This window comes from Solanum pennellii, chromosome 12 (genome assembly GCF_001406875.1).
Source record: "Solanum pennellii chromosome 12, SPENNV200".
Taxonomy (NCBI): domain Eukaryota; kingdom Viridiplantae; phylum Streptophyta; class Magnoliopsida; order Solanales; family Solanaceae; genus Solanum; species Solanum pennellii.
In genome coordinates, this window is record NC_028648.1 from 61,734,739 (window position 1) to 61,752,474 (window position 17,736).

General features: G+C 31.0%; 1 pseudogene; it reads left to right on the plus strand.

The window, feature by feature from the left end:
- LOC114075335 overlaps positions 1 to 17,736 on the plus strand; it is a 42,798-nt pseudogene that overhangs the window by 3,926 nt on the left and 21,136 nt on the right.

The window sequence follows — 17,736 nt, forward strand, 5'->3', positions numbered from 1 at the left end:
TATATATATATATATATATATACATATTCTTGATTATTAATTGTTCTTATATTTTTTGTCATATATTTTTAAGGCTTCTTAATTAGTTGCTTATTGTTCTCATATTTCTTAACATATATTTTAAGTCTCCTTTCGTTATTAATTATTCTAATATTTTTTGTCATATATTTTTAATGCTACGTAACTATTAATTATTCTAGTATTTCTTGTCATATATCTTTCTCTTACTATATTTTTTTTGGGAGTCCTTTATACCAATCATAATACATCAAAATTAGGTGATTAATTAAAATTACATGAATTAATTTTTATTATTTACCTTACCAAACACTTTTGAACTTATTTTAAGTTATTTTTTATTTTATTTCAATAATTTTTTATATTTATTAAACACTTTAAAAATTAAAAATTGATTCAAAAATAAATATCACCAACTTTTAATCCAATCAAAAAAGTCTCTAAGACTCTGTAAGTTCTGGAAGCACGTATTTAATAGTGTGAGCTCTCTTCCATCAAGGAAAGTAGACTTGCACAACCCCTATAAATAGAACCCACCAGCAGCAGAGGAGAACCAAAACAAACAATTCTAGTTCACTCAAAACTAATTTGAAGGAAGTTGGAAAAGATGAATATTTGTGTCTCAGTTTCAACCATTTTGGACTTGTATCAGATATAGTTGCAAAAATCTCCGATGAATTTCAAGCGGAGGATGTAACGACCCAAAAATGGGCGTGATAGCAATTATCTTTTCCCACCAAGACAAGTGAGCCCAAAACTCAACCATTACAATAAAATGCGAAAATTTTTCAATCAACTTAAAATTACCCCAAAACCTGCTTGTCAGGTACGTTGTACAAGTCTCTAAAGTATTATAATTGATTCAGAAAAAACACTAGTCTCAAATGAACTTGTTTCTAGAATAGACACAAGTTCATAACTAAGGAGAGAGAAAGTCCGCTGAGACGACAAACAGCTACCTTACAAATCTCCAAGAATCCTCGGAAAAGAAGAGAATGACAAGTAAAAATGCAGGCTCGTAATCTACCAAAAAAATTGTTGAAGCAAGGGGTGGGTACCAAACCACACGGTACTCAGCAAGTAAACCTCTAAATACAAGCTAAGGGGATGAAATACGGGTACTTCTACCACCCCAACCGAACCTCCACAATTACAACCTGCATAAAAATCAGCCCAACCTAACAACTCACAGATTACATAGCACATAGCTCCACAACAACACTTAGACAAATTACATATCCTCCACAACAACACTTTGACAAATTACATATCCTCAACAAAAACACTTCAAAAAATTATATATCCTCAACAACAACAATTCAACAAATTATATATTCGCAACAACAACACTTTAGTATTCATCAATCACAAGTTCCGCAGAAAGGCATTCTCAAAATCAGCAAAGCACAATATCAAGTTAACTAATGTGCAATGTAATTGAATGCAATGTCACATATAATGATGTATGTCTGACCTAGTGATACGCACGCGCTGTCTCTCAGTCCAGGACTCATGGGGGACATATATGTTCATGCATCTATCGTGGAGCACGACACGACCGTCGATAATAGTAACCATCGCGATGCGCGATACGTTCCTAGAAATATAGTATCCATCGAAGCGCGCGATACGTCCCTCGAAATGGTACATCCACCTTAAGTTCTCATTCTTTCTCAATGCACATAACACTTGTCACAACCACGTCTCAAAATAATGCAAATGACATGTTCACAAAAATAATGACGAGATGACAATTTTCATAAAATTGCACAATTCATAACAACGAAAACATGACATCACATCAACAACGATTCAACAAGCTTTCAAAACTTCCTCAACACATCACACATAAATAATTAATCATATTTCCTTTTGTTACCCCTTTTTCGTTATTAGAATTAATTAAGGTGGACATGTCAACCATCACCAAGTCTCATTAGTCTAAAACATATACCACAAGGAAGTACCAGCAGTCCATACACTTAACAAGAGTTTAGAAATTCACTTGCCTCAAAAAGTCGAACAATCACTATAGGACTTGAGTCTTCCCTTTTCGTTGAACTCCCAAATGAATGCAATCTATTCAAGTAATCAATCCCAATAAGTTTTTGAAACTAACACCCATATTACAATAGGTCTAGCCTAGAACCAAAAACTTACACAAACCTAAAATCAAGTTCCTAAATTTTGATGCCAATTATCATGTCCACCCTTGTCCCCTTATATATACACTCTTGTCCCCTTTTAGTTAGTTTCAAATATGATTGAGTTTAATTTTATATGTTTGAACGTCAATAATTGATAAACTTTGAAGTGTTGTATTTTANTAATTTTTTTTATTTTTTTCAAGTTGCAAATATAATTTTGTTATGTTTCTAATTACTTACATAATCGATTAACCAAACAAAAAAGAAAAAAACCAAACCAAACAAAATTTATTTTGGTTCAAATGGGTTACACTTCTTCAAAATAAAAAATAAAAAACTAAACCAAATAATACAAATCAAATCGAAAAACCAAATACACACTCCTAACCCTAATTAAAAGCAAGTGGAATAGTCTAATCACTTTGTTTTTACAATTAGGATCTAATAATACAAGCAATTAAATATTGTATTCAAGATTGAAAGTAAAAAGTATACTACCCTTAGTTAATATCAAGATTCAAATATCAAGAGAGATATATTGACTAGAAGTAAAAAGATACTGCTCCCTGCTATTCTCTCACGCAAAACTTTATTTGTAGTTTTTTATTTTATTTCTTGAAGCTTATAAAGAAGGCTAGACTAAATTATATTAATAGCCTATTCTAAATTACACTTGAGTACTATCATGTTATCATAAATCAACACAAGTTTTGAGGTTTGTAGTGATTGTTAATTTAGTATCGTACAAAATGGAGAATTGATTTGAAGGTCAATCACACACAATAACATTATTCGAGTTCGGAGTGAAAAAAGTAAAAAGATTGAGCAATATCTTCAAAAAGGTAACAGCAATTGAGGATCAAACCAAAAGACAATATTTATATGAAAGGATGGATGTCGTTAAGTGATATGTTGCAAGGCTTATGTTAAAGAAAAATGTTTTCATAATAAGTAGAGTTTGAACTCTTTAATTAGTAAGTAGTTATTTGAGTCATGCATTACAATTGAATTATCGTATCATGGAACAAAAATAAATTATGAGTTATACTGTTGGATCGATAAAAGTTATAGCAATTTAAATCACCTTAATTGAAAGTATATCAATATAATCACTTTATACTTTTTAGGTTATTTTTTTTAAAAAATCTACTCAAACTCACTTTGATTGGAAGTATATTAATAAAATCACTTTTTACTTTTTAGGTTAATTTTTAAAAAACAAAAATGTCTGCTCGAACTAATAATATCATTAATTATAAAAAGGAATGGAGCATATGTATATTACATTGTGATCACGCCGAGTGCAAGTACATAGCAATGTATCTAGTTCACGAGTAATCAATCAACTCATACTTTTATTTTACATTTATTTTAGAAAGTTTTTCCTCTTTGAAAGGAGAAAAATTGAAAAAAAAAAAGAGACTCAAAATGATGAGTGGGTTGTTGAATATTGGATTTGTATTAGTTTGTGAATTGAGATTATTATTAAGATATGACACCTGAATCTAACTGAACCCCAAAAGCTAGCTTATTAGGGAAGGTTTGTCCACGTCCATATAAAGAGATCAAATTCTCATTCATCTATCGATGTGGGACATCTTAACACATATGGAGTGTTAACACTTCTAATGGGGACCCATCATCACTGAAAAACAAATTGTGATTAGTCTGACCCTGATATCATGTTAAGATATGAGACCTGAGCCTAACTCAACCCCAAAAGTTAGCTCACGAAGAGAAGTTTGTCCAAGTCCATATAAAAAGACCAAATTCTCACCCCTCTATCAATGTGGGACATCTTAACAATTATCCATACTAAAAAGGTGGAAAATAAGAAAATGAAAGCAGTCATAATAAATATAATAACCATATTGGAAAAACATGTCCTTGAAGATCTGAGCTTTCTACTGGACCATGGACATCAATATATATATATATATATATATACATATATATATATATATATATACATATATATATATACATATATATATATATAATTTTTAGAGCTTCTTAGTTATTCATTATCCTAATATTTTTTATCTTTTTTAAAATATAAACTCATAATAATATAATCATAAAGAGAAGAATGCAAGTGAAGTAGATGAAGGGGAAGACTTTTCTTCTTATTCAATCGTATTTTTCAAATGTTGAGTGATATCTCTATTTATAGTGTTGAGATATCACTCCCAAGAGTCACCAAATTAATAGATACATGTTTATCCACAATGGGTCATATCACCTTGGAAATATACATATATAATTCAAGAATCTATTCAATGGACAATCCACTTAGTTAAATGAATTTATAACACTCTCCCTTGGATGTCCATAGATAATATTCCTCGTTAAACCTTACTAGGAAAAACCATTTGGAAAAAAATTCTAGTGAAGGAAAAAGAGTACACATATCTTTTGATACGCATAATTTGTTGGCTCATTAAAAACCTTGTCCGGAAAACCAGTGGGACAAAACCTCGGTCAAGGAAAAAAGAGTGCAACGCATGGCATACTCCCCCTAATCAAAACATCACTTAATTCTTGTGATGATCTCACCAAATATTATGTACCAGCTTCTCAAATGTTGATAATGACAATATCTTTGTGATCAAATCGCATTCACGGAGATGTTGCATCATTGATGTAACAACCAGGAAATATTTGAGCAAAGACTTGAGTTGTTCTTCGTAGTGAGTGAGATTTTATCAAGAAATTAGAAAAACTTCTTAAGTATTAAGGTCAGCTACTAGAAGTAGCACCTATGCTCTAAAAGGAAAATAGCAAAAATCTGAAATTTGAAGAGTTAAAGTTAAGTTAGATTTTTTGGTCAACTTCAAATGACCATAACTTCTATAACAGGGAGAGTTAATTTTTCTACAAGATACCATAGGGAAAATCTTTGAATTATCTTTCCAACTCCGTCAAATTTTCTAAGTTTCGAGTTCGGATGAGTGAGATATGACCTTCTGAACTTAGGATGTCCAATTAAGGAAAGTTAGCCGAAAATAGTAGGGGTATTTTTGTCTTTTTCTTATCCAATCAGATTTAATTAGTGGTTACTATTATTTTAGGGGAATAATCTGATTATGTTCAGTTTTATAATCTTACTTACATCTAGGGTTTTAATTGATAGTTCAAGAAGAGAAAAGAAGAAGAGAAAAGAGGAGAAAAGATAAAGGAGCAAAGCATTCATCGAAATTCTTGAGAGTTATTGCGGATTGTTGCCATGGATTTCATCCATAAGAGGTATGTAAACTTTCATAGTGTTGATTTATTCACTCACACTCCAATCATGTTATTTTCAGCGCAATTTCATTCTTAAATTTGAAAGATTAGAGTTCTTGATGAGTTCTTGATAAGTGTTCTTGAGTTTCATCAAGTTTTAATGTAAGATTCTACGTGGGTCAACTTTATATCTTAAAATATAAAGAGTTACATTATCCATAACCTATCCACTTAAAAGGTAATTGAATCTTCTTTCCAACGCCATCAATTTAGCGTCAATCAAATTCTTGAGTAAAAAGTTATGACTGTCTTAGTAACATATATAGTGTTGTTAGGAATTAGCCGACGAGAAAAATATTAAAAAGAGTCACTTTTGTGTTTTTACCTCCAAGAAAATTATAATAGAATTTCTTCACTAATAAAAGGCTAAAATAATCAAATTTTCATTTTCACTCGTGAAAATCATAATTTTTTGTCATAGAGATTTCAAAAAACTAATTCAAAAATCTCAAGAAAGGTTTTCTTGATTGTTTACCTTCACGCTAGGGTTTCAAGGTTTCTAATCAAGTTATTCTTCAAGGTTCTTCAATATTCTTGTTCTTCTAAGTATGTATGTCTATCACTGTGTTGTACTAGTTCATCCTCATGCCATACATCTGCTTTCAGATTAGTAAAAGAATAATCTAGGATTCTACCCTTGATTTGAGTGTTGTTGAGATAAGTTGATTTTGAGTTCATGTTTATTTTGAAAGTTTGGAAAAATGCATAAGTACCCACCCAACCTATGCCCGAAATTTCAGAGACACACTTATACTATACTAAGGTCCTATTACCCCCCTGAACTTATTTTATAAATAACTTTCAACCCTTTTTGGCCTATATGGCACTAATTCGAAAAAATGTTAACACATACGTTGGGAGGGAGGGTACTTGTGCATTTGGCCTAAAAGTTTTATTTTTAATTATTGAATTTCTATATTGTTATTGCGATCCTTAATATCATGAACCATAACTCTTGAATTCATAATTCACATTCAAGAGAAAGTTAAGAGTAGAGTTCAAGAAAGTATTTAAGTTCAATTGTGAATTCTTTGAGATTTCTTTTTTATTAAATTTTTAGGAAGTAAACAAGGGAATGAGAATAGTTATATACATGAGTTCCATGTAGTATGTAGACCTTCGAGTCGAGTCGTTCATGCCCAAAAATTCCTCATGGACTCCAAAATTGAATATCGTTGAGAGTATTTGTATCTTCAAGTTTTAAGTCTTGAGTATTGAGTTCCTAATCTCTTTTGAGATTATATTTCTAATCATGGGACTATTACATTTTAAACATGATGTCCTTGAGTTGAATTGTCCATGCCCATAATTCCGCATGAACCCTATAAGTCGAACAGTCTTGAGATAAGGAGTACCTTTGAGTTCTCGAGTTGATTAGTTCATGCTCATAATACCACATGAACCCCTCCAAGTTAAAAATCATGAAATAATCCAAAGCATGAGATCATAAACCTTGAATCCACACTTCAATTCAAGAAAAGTTAAGAGTCAAGTTTAGAAGTTAAGAAGCAAGTCAAAGCAAAGTTTATAAAGTTCTCAAAAGTCTTTTACAAATGTTTTAACTTGTTTTAAGAATAAAAATTTCAATCTAAGCTAGGAAGTAAGAGTTGAGTTCACTTCTCAAAAAGCTATAGGGAACTAAGTATTCCCACAGAATTTATAAATGTTTTTAATTGTAAGACAAGAGGAAACTGAGATTTTTTAAGAGACTTTGGGCTAGTTTTCAGAAAGAGTAATAACTTTCTAAATTAAGCAAGAACTGAAACTGAGATTTTCAAGATAGTCCTTGAGCTAAGTTCTTGATCACTAATCTCAAATCACATAAGAAGTATGTTTTTAAATCATAAGAGTTACTATATTTTGGGAGTAGTATTGAGCACCGAATTGGAGGCGAACATGAGTTCAGAAACTCACGTCTCCATAAGACCATGTAGCCATAGTGGGTGAAAAGGTTAATACTTTTTAGATGAATCCTTTTCACAGTAAACTAGTAGATCCACTAAGTAAGTTAGGTCCTACACTGATGGAAAGGTATAGCATTGTCCTTGACAACGTGAGGTAAAGTGTTGTATCATCACTATAGCTCTTAAGTGATGGTTGTCGATTAGAGAAACTCCCACGTGAGTTATTATTTTATATACATAAGTTAATTGTATTTTCATACACATTTCAGAGTTATGTTCTATCCTTGTTATATACACAGAGTTGACATCATCTTCTTAAACAACTTTTCTTTATTTTGCACTTGTTTTAAACTGTTTTATATTGAAATAAGTTCGGTTAAGTATCAGATTTTGAGTAGTTTGAGTTGAGTACCTTAAGTTTAGTATCTTGAGTTGATACTTGCTTCATTGAGTCGAGTATCAATTCATATCTTTGAAGTTGAGTATCTAATCTCTAAGTTGAATATCTTATCCTTGAGTACTTGTAAGTTGAGTAGTTTAGAGTATTCCTTGAGTTGATTAAGTTTGAAAAGAGGTAAGGTTGTTTCCTCTTTATCAAGTTCAAGCCTATGTTTTATGATTTAGATTTCCCCTTACATGCTCGTACATTCCACGTACTGAGTCATTTCGCATGCATCTTTTGATGATGCAGACACAGGTATTCAGGATCTTTAATAAGAGCGTTGTTGATACATTTGAGAATTGAGTTACCTATGGAGATCCTCCTTACTTCCGGATGATTTCATTTACCTTTCAGGTATATCAGTTGTTGGGATGTCGTGGGTCTTGTCCCAACTTCCATCATTGTCATTTAGAGGCTTCATAGATAGACAGTAGAGTTCCAGAAATCTTAATTTATTTGGTTAAATGTTTTAAAGACTAAAGTTACCTATTTAAGACAAGTTGAATATATTATTTTATTATTCAGATTGTTCTTTTGAGTGAAAACTTTGTAATATTGAGTTTGTTGAATTTTTATTTCTGTTTTAAGCTTTTGCATGCTCAAGTTAGTCTTCCGCTTATTGTCAGCCAGGATGAGGATTTTCTTGGGACCAGCAATGGTCCTTGAGTGCCGGCCATATCCAAGGTGTAGACTAGGGTCGTGACAGTTGAACTGATAATGATATATCTTTTTCCTATTTTATTGATATGACGAGGCTTTGAGTTTATCAGAATACATTCTTGAGTATCATTTTATTCGTCATGGCCTTATTGTTGCAAGTAAATTGCTCATTCAACTTGTTCACATCAATAATGATCTCGTGGACACTTTAATTTGCAATTGATTATCTTCGTACATTCTGGTTGGTTTATTATTTTTCAAAGAAAAACCACATATTTCCTGAATATGGTGTGTCATTGATCTCAACCAGACTCACTTTCAACTTGCTTCATGGAGGCTATTATTTCTGCATGGAGGTACAAATATCTGCTTCATTGATCTCAAGGATATTCATTGTGCCTCAACATGTAAATAAATAGTGTATTTGAGACTAACTTTATGCAGATCAGATAAATATTCTGCATCTGTGTAACCAGTTAGCTCTGACTTGAATTCCTCGGAATAGAATAAACCCATGTCTATGGTCCTTCAAAGATATTCAAGTGTGTACTTAATAAAATTTTAATGTCCTTTTGTTGGGGAGGAACTAAATCTTGCCAATAAATTTACTTCAAAACAAATATCTGATCGAGTACTGTTAAGAAGATGCATTAGTGTCCTGATTGCACTAAGATATGGAATTTTATCACCAAGAAGCTCTCAATCCTTTTTTTGAGATCAGATTGAATCTTTATTTATGTCAAACGATCTTATATTCATTAGGGTACTCAATGAATGTGATTTATCCGTATAAAATCGCATCTAAACTTTTCTGTATATGATGATTCATGGGAAAATATTGTAGGTCAAGACATACTTTTGTCGATTCAGGATCTTTTCATTTTAGATTCCCTTTTCAAACACTCAATAGATTTTGAAAGATCTTTAAGAGTGTTCACATGTTAAAGTCATCCACAACTATTATAACAAATTCAGATCCTAACTTTTTCATAAAAATGCAAGGACAGTTAGGGTCATTCGTACCCTTTTCTTCCTTGATTATTTCAATCCATTAAGAATTCTTGAAGCTTTATTGACAAAGTTTCTTTCAAACTCTTATATGCTTCAGACATCTCAATTGCTTCAAGGATTTTCATATAACCTTCATTGTCTAGACATGACAATATTTCATTATATGCATTCAAGTTTTTCATATGTTGGCAGATCAAAACAAACCTCATTACATCCACCATAAGATAGAACATCTCAATAATGTCAAAATTTTTGCGACAAACCTTTATGCCCCAAGGCACAATCCGTACTTGATAATTGATATCTTACGATTATACCATCACATAATAATTTATTTGTACTCCACTGACATTATACCTTAATTTATGAACTATCAATCCAAAACATCACTTTTCTAAATGAAAAAAAATATACTTGAATTATGCATTTTACTTGGCCAATCATTTATCTGTCCACACTCTATCACAGATTTGAATTCAAGATCCTCGTCACAAATTATTTCATTGAGCGCTACCTAATATCAAAGATTGCGTCGACGGTTATTTTATATCGATTCCAACATGACATAATTTATCGAGATCTCTTCATTTTTCATCATTTTTAAGGTACCTGAACCTTTTACAAGGTTTAATGAAGTGTTGTGTCGATGTTCTCTTTTATAACACTTGCCTCATTATCATGACCATATTGATCATTTGCTCCTCTCCTTCTTCAAAGAATTTTATATTTGAAATCGATTGGTCTATTACTCTTCAGGTGTATCATAGACTATGTCCTTCAAGGACTTTTCATTGGATCATGTGCAGCTGAATTATAACATGAGTCAGTAAATTCATCTGGCAATAAATTTGCAACATTATGTAAAAGAATTATATTTTGATGAGGATCTAGATAATTCATAATTAACCTCACTAATAATTTCAGCTATCAATCATCTCTCACCCTAATGTTGGGAAATCTAACATTCATCTCAACCTTATTTAGAAATTTATCTTTGTGCGTGGTGGAGAAATTAAAATCATAATCGCACATTCAAACTTCAGATGAAAATTATTTGGTTCCTGACCCTGAACCAATTATGATGGGGAAATGTCACAACCCAAAAATGGGTGTGATGGCACTCGTCTTATCCCACCAAGACAAGTCAGCCTAAAATCCAATATCTAACAAAGTGCAGAAGTAAATGACAATCCAACAACAATTTCTATTATGAAACCAAGTCATACTAATTCAATCCCCAAAACCAGGTTGTCACGTGCACAAGCCTCTAATGTAAATATTAGAATTGAAATAAAATAGAAGTCTAAAATGAAGTTGTCCTTCAAGTAAAAACAAAGTCATAAACTAGAGTAGGAAAGTTCGCTGAGATGACAAGCAACTACCTCACAACCCTCCACAAGATTTCTCGGAAACGAAAAAAATGATAGGTTTCACTAAGATCCGGGCTCGTATCCTACAAAAAAATTGGTAGAAGCAAGGGGTGAGTACCAAACCACGCGGTACCCAACAAGCAAACCTCTAAACACAAGTTAAGTGAAAAAAATACGGATACTCCTTACACCCTATCTAAACCTCCACGCTATAGCCTCACAGTTTACAGTTTACCAAACACACAATTCAATAACCACACTTTATCAGTTTACACATTCTCAATAACAACTCAATATTCAACAGTCACAAGCTTCACAGAGAAACACTCACAAGATCAGCAAAACACGTGTTCAAGTTTATCAGTAATAAAAATATGCAATGCCATGAGATGCAATGTCAAATATAGTGATGCATGTCTTTCTTAACGATACACACCCGCTGTCTCTCAGTCCGGAACCCATGGGGGACATATCTGTCTATGCATCTGTCGCGGCGCACGACACGACCCTCGATAATAGTAACCTTCGCGGCGTGTGATACGTCCCTCGAAATATAATATCCATCACGGCGCGCGATATGACCCTCGAAATGATACATCCTCTTACCACATCCATGTCTCAGATGCAATGCAAATGACATGCTCAAATGAAAATGAGGAGATAACCATTTTGATAACAAAGCGCAATTTACAACAAGGAATACAACACCAACAAATAAGCAACAAGTCTCCAAGTCATTCTCAACACTACACAAGGAAATACACAAAATCCATACGCTTAACAAGGGTTTAGAAATCCACTTGCCTTAGCCAATCGAATAATTACTCTTGGACTCGAGCCTTCCCTTTCCGTTGAGCTTCCGGACCAATGGAATCTATTCAACTATATATTCACAGGAAGGTTTCAGAACTAACAACACTCACACTTTTATGTTTTTAACCTTGACCTAAAAATACACACCTAATTTATAATCAAGTTTGTAATTCTTGATGTTAATTAACATTTCAACTATCATATATTTTGAAGTTTCAAGCCTAGGATTAAATTCCAATTAATTCCTTCCCAATATCATAATTGTAATGATATTCACTTAGTACTGTACATATTATATTTAATTAGACATGCCAACCTATCAAACTTGAATCATGATATGATATTAATAAGAAAAACAACGGGAAAAAAATGACGTCAATTACGAACAACCCCACGAGATATCACTGTTTCAAACCTCAATTTGATGTACTTTTAATTCCTAACATTAATTCCATCACAATATCCAATTATAGTCCCAAACCTTACAAAATGTAATTGGCCAGTGTCTAACACACCAATTGTTTCCAATTTACATTAAAATATTATATATTTATGTATATATCAATTCTTTATTNTTCCAAATCCCTTTTTGCATTCAATTATAATATAATATTGTTATGTACATATGTATAACAATTAATGAAATCATCAGTAGAAGAGAAACTAATGCTGCGTAAGAAAAATGAAAACTTTAGTTTATACTTGAAGCAGTCGGCAACTCTTCATCCATTCCCTCTACCCTTCTTCCGTTCCCTCTTTCTTTTTCTTTTTTTTTCTTTTGTGAATTAATTAAGTACTATATGAGTAAATTTTTACCCACTTCTTTTGTTATATATGGTCAAATAATATAGGGTCTTAAAGAAATTATCACTTTAATCCATTAACTATTGGTTAAGTTAATTATTTATAATTATTCATTAATTAACTAACCCTTACGAAATGAACATTTATCTATAAATACTCCTCAATTAATTAACTCAAGTTAATCGGATATTTAATTTTTTTTTAAAAATGATCTTCTGTGTCATCACAGGAAACCTTGTTGGCTTGATAAATACATGTGTAGCTACATGTTAAATAAATTTATCTCATACCAAATCTTATTCGGGAGTTTTACTCTCTACCCATGATTTGGCTATAATTGGAGACATATAATTTCTGCTAAACCAATCAGCATTATGTGTATAATTAATAGTTTGGACTGTGCCCGTAATTCAAACATTCGAGCAAACAACCTTACAAACACCATTTTGTAAGTCGAAAACAAAGCACATGTGACCATCGCATAGATGTATCAATTATATAGTTGCAAATGATCCACATGGAAGGGGAATGAGCCCATATTCACTTTTTTATATGTTCCAAATAATTTCAGGGAATACAATCTCTACCTTGGCTATGATAATTTTATCAAGAGAACAAGCAACACTAGAGAATTTTGAATAATATTTTATTTCTTCATCATATAAGCCACATGAATTCTCAATTATATTTGCATCATATTTTAATCGGAATGACCAATCGATCATGCCAATTGATATCTATTTTAGTACACATATGATTTACTTTTGCATATGATTTCATTAGCATGCAAATGTTTGTGTGCACCAAACAAGAGAAAAGATGGGGTAGTCTTTTACATAAATATTTATAACTCACTTCAAATGTAGTAATCTAAATATATTTTCATAATTTATAGTCTCAATATTTCATTTTGATTCACCCGAAACTTAAAAAAATTAGACTTACTACAACCACAATATTATTTCTCTGGTAATAACACAACTCGTTAGAACTTGCAATTAATTTTGTGTACTATCGCATATTTGATGACACCATCCATATGGTGAACACCTCCTTCAAGAAGAAAATTATATTATTATTTTCATGGTCAAAATTATTACGAGCTAGACATGTTTCTTGTTTACTTTTGTTGTAACATAGGTACAAATCCAACGACAAATATGTACTGCCACACTATAATAAAATTTTTGTCATGACCACAACCTTTATAGGCAAGAAATATTTCTTTCATTTTTCCCTTTCGGTAGTTCATAACAAACATACCATTATATTCATGATGTATAAACGTATACGACCATTAATAATTATTTCTAAACAAAATTTTATTTATTTTTCTCAAACCTCTCGTAGAGATGAGTTTTGACATATATTTTATTTTCCTCAAACCTCCCATAGTGATGTGTTGTGACATATATCCAACTCGTAATGCTTTTATCATATCTTAACCTATTCTCTTATAGAATGATCAAGTATTCACGATACTTATCACAAGTCACATTCTCTTTATGGAATGGACTAATCATGTATATGTGCTTCATAAATTTGATTATAAGCTCTTGTCATGTCCTTAAAATTTATCATTTTTGCATGACATACCTTAACATAAATTCTGAAAAGTTAAGTGTACCACCACTTTATCTTCTTTTCTTTTGATGGTAGAATTATAAACTTACAAATAATTAGGTCGACAACAACTAAAGGTTCAATGACTTTTCATACCATTTTGATGATAAAAATTACATTCACATTTTGATGGACCATTTAAAGAACACCCATATTGTTCTTCCTTTTATAATTACCACAATGATGACTATTATAATTCCGTCCCTACAATCCCCCCCCCCCTCCAAATCAATTTTCATCTTTATGACTAATTATTCGCTGCTTCCACATTCATACAATATAACGGAGAGCAAGTCAACAGGCGAATTTCAGACTTATCATATGTTGCTACCACATTCTTTTCAATGAATGGAGCAAATTTATTGAGACTATTTTAAAGGCTTTTCACTAAAAATATACTATTTTTGCCATAGTCATCATTTTAATCATCACTACGGTGCATTGAGACTCAAATTCAGTGTCTTATCCATATAAGACACGCTAGGCCATAATTCTATGAGACTTGTACTCAATCCTTATAATCATGGTGCATCAAAAGTCAAATTTATGTCTTACCCTCTTGGTGTGATAGAACTTGAATCTACCGTCTTACCCTGAAATATTTCTCATTATTGTGCATCCAGGCTTTAACCTGATTCTTACCCTTTTTGGTGCAATGGAGCTTAAATCCAATGTCTTACCCTCTAGTAATTATTAATATTAATAAGTTCCTCATAAATGACTCTAAGAATCAACATGAATGTTATCCTTCAATTCTTTTCTGAAACGAAGAACTGTTAATATAATCATAAACCAATGTATAAAATTGTTAATGTAAAACAAACCAATATGTTCTACATTTTCATATATCACATATATACTAAAATTATTTGTATAAGAGAAACTTTTGATAATATAAATGTGTAATCAGAAAAAAGAACAGGTTCCTGCTCACAAGTGTTTCAACTACAACATTTTTGCGAAGTGCTACAATTTTTAGAGTATATTTGTGTTGGTAACGTGTTATAAAATATAAACTCAGAAGAATATAATCATAATGAGAAGAAGGCTAGAGAAGTAGATGACGGGAAAGACTTTTCTTCTTATTCAATTATATCTTTCAAATTGTGAATGATATCTCTATCTATAGTGTTGAGATATCACTCTCAAATGTCACCAAATTAATAGATACATCTTTATGCACAATGAATCATATCACTGACAATATACCTACATGAATTCAAGTAATTCAAGAATATATTCAATCGACAATCCACTTCATTAAATGAATTTATAACATTGTCATATATTTTTAAGGATTCTTAATTAGTTATTAACTAGGTAAATTATTTGTGCTTCGCACGGAATTGAACTATGTTATTAAGATCATATTGGTCGTTCAGTATTATTCGGATTTTATCTCAAGGCAATACAATATCATAAAAGTTCTATATTTTTTTTAACAACATTTATGAGTCATAGAGATATTTTAAGTATAAGAAAGAATTTTAAGAAATCTCCATGGAAATAGTTGGTTATAAGTAATAAATTTTCTAAATTCCAAGAACTTATAAAGAATAATATTAGACATTAAAGAAGAGAACAAAAAGTCTCGAACAACAACACTCCCAAGTAAAGTGGAACATCAATTCCATACAAGAACATAATTAACTAATTCAAATTGAGGACATTCGGCTCCTTTCTTATGACCCTAAAATTGTTAGTATCATAAATGTTTTTCTTCATCGTCTCAAAATAGTCATTATTATTGTTTAGGTTTCATTTCACTACCCAAATTATTTGGAATTGAACATAGTTATTGTTATGGTTATATTATGATGTTACAAAGAATTATTTAATTATCAACTAAGCAGTAGGCGACATCTTTCATAACTGGATATTCTAAACAAAAATATTTACACATAACATATTAAAATCTCAATGAATAATTTTCTGAGTGCTTGAACTCACAAATATCCAAATATAATAATAAATATAACCTTATTTTCATAACAATCAATAAGAAAAATCTATGTTGCTTAACATATTTTTCAATAAGATAGTCTGTCAATCAGTATTCAAGTTTTCAGTTCATAAATTTTGTTTAAACAAGACAAAAGGATGGGTTATTACTTCTTTATTAAAAAATCAAAAAAAGACTTTATCAAAAGAAAGAGTTATCACTACTGCAAAATAATCTTTAGCGACAATTATAAATGTCCCTAGAAAAAGTCCATAGCAACATTGAATTTAATGAAATTAATTAACGTAGGTAAAGGCTCTAGCACTCTTCATTACTGTGCATATTCTTTGCCGATAAAAAATTATTCTTATTTTACTGTATTTTGGACATTTGTTAGTTTCAAGAAAACTTGATCTCTTAATTTGCCTAAAAAGAAGAGACGAAGAAATATTACCAATTAGTTATCTTGCAATAAAAGAAGTGAACTAATTGTCTCTATAATAATATTCTAGGTTGGGTGCGAGTGCATATAAAATCTTTGTACCTAAGAATGAGCAATCAAAATAATATACTAATAGTGACAATGAAGAGAGCAATATGTTTGGTTCTTTTAACAAACTTCAGCATTGGTGGTGTATTAGTTATCACATATTTATTGTTCTGTGCTATAAAATATAGAACAACCCACAAGAAGTTTTTCCATAAAGTATATGAATCAAAATATAGAAAGAGACAAAATAGAAGATAAATTTTCAATCATCCTCACTAGAATTTTTAACTAAGTTAAAAAAAGACACTAAAATAGAAAAAAAAAAGAAATGGCAATATATACATGAATTACTATGACTTACAGTAAAAGATTAAGCTTTATTAGATAGGAGGAAAAAAACATTGAGGAATGAAACACACTTCATAATAAGCTATGCTTAGTTAATGTATTTAAATTCAACACCATTATAGCGTAAAAACCTACAAATAATAATGACAGAAATAAATTTTTGTTTAAATCACCAAATATAATGAATTGAACCATTTCAGTAGTTTTATGAGTTGTGGACTGAGAGGTGCAAGAGTAGTAATGTCACATTGCAATTAAAACCTTTTTCTTTGTTTATATGAAGAAACCTGTAGGATGGGAAGAAAGAGAAGATTGATTTTCAATCATCCTTGCTGAAATTTTTAATATGGTTTTAAAATGGTCATATAAATAGTAAAAAAAAATTATCATAGTTATATGAATAACTATGACTTATAGTAACGATTAATCTCCATAAAGTAGGAGGAATATAACTTTAAGGAATGTAACAATCTTCATAAGAAGCATAATTAAAGTATTTGAATTCGATTACCATAGAACGAAAGAAACCCTACAAATAATAGTGGCAGAAAATCCCTCTATTTATATAAAACAAAGTGTAGGTCACAACTCTTTGAAAGAGTTACAACTCTTCGGAAAGGTCACAACCTTATATAAAAGTCGCAACTTTTCATAAAAGTCGCAACTTTTCATAAAAGTCATAATTGTTCCTAAAGGTCGCAACTTTTTGTCAAAGGGGAAGGCTAGTTTTGGTAATAAATAAAGTTAAAGGGGAATCCTTGTTTGTGGTGGCTCCACGTAGGCGAACCTAGGTTCTCTTTTATACATACATACATACATACATACATACAATACATACATACATACATGCATACATATATATATATATATATATATATA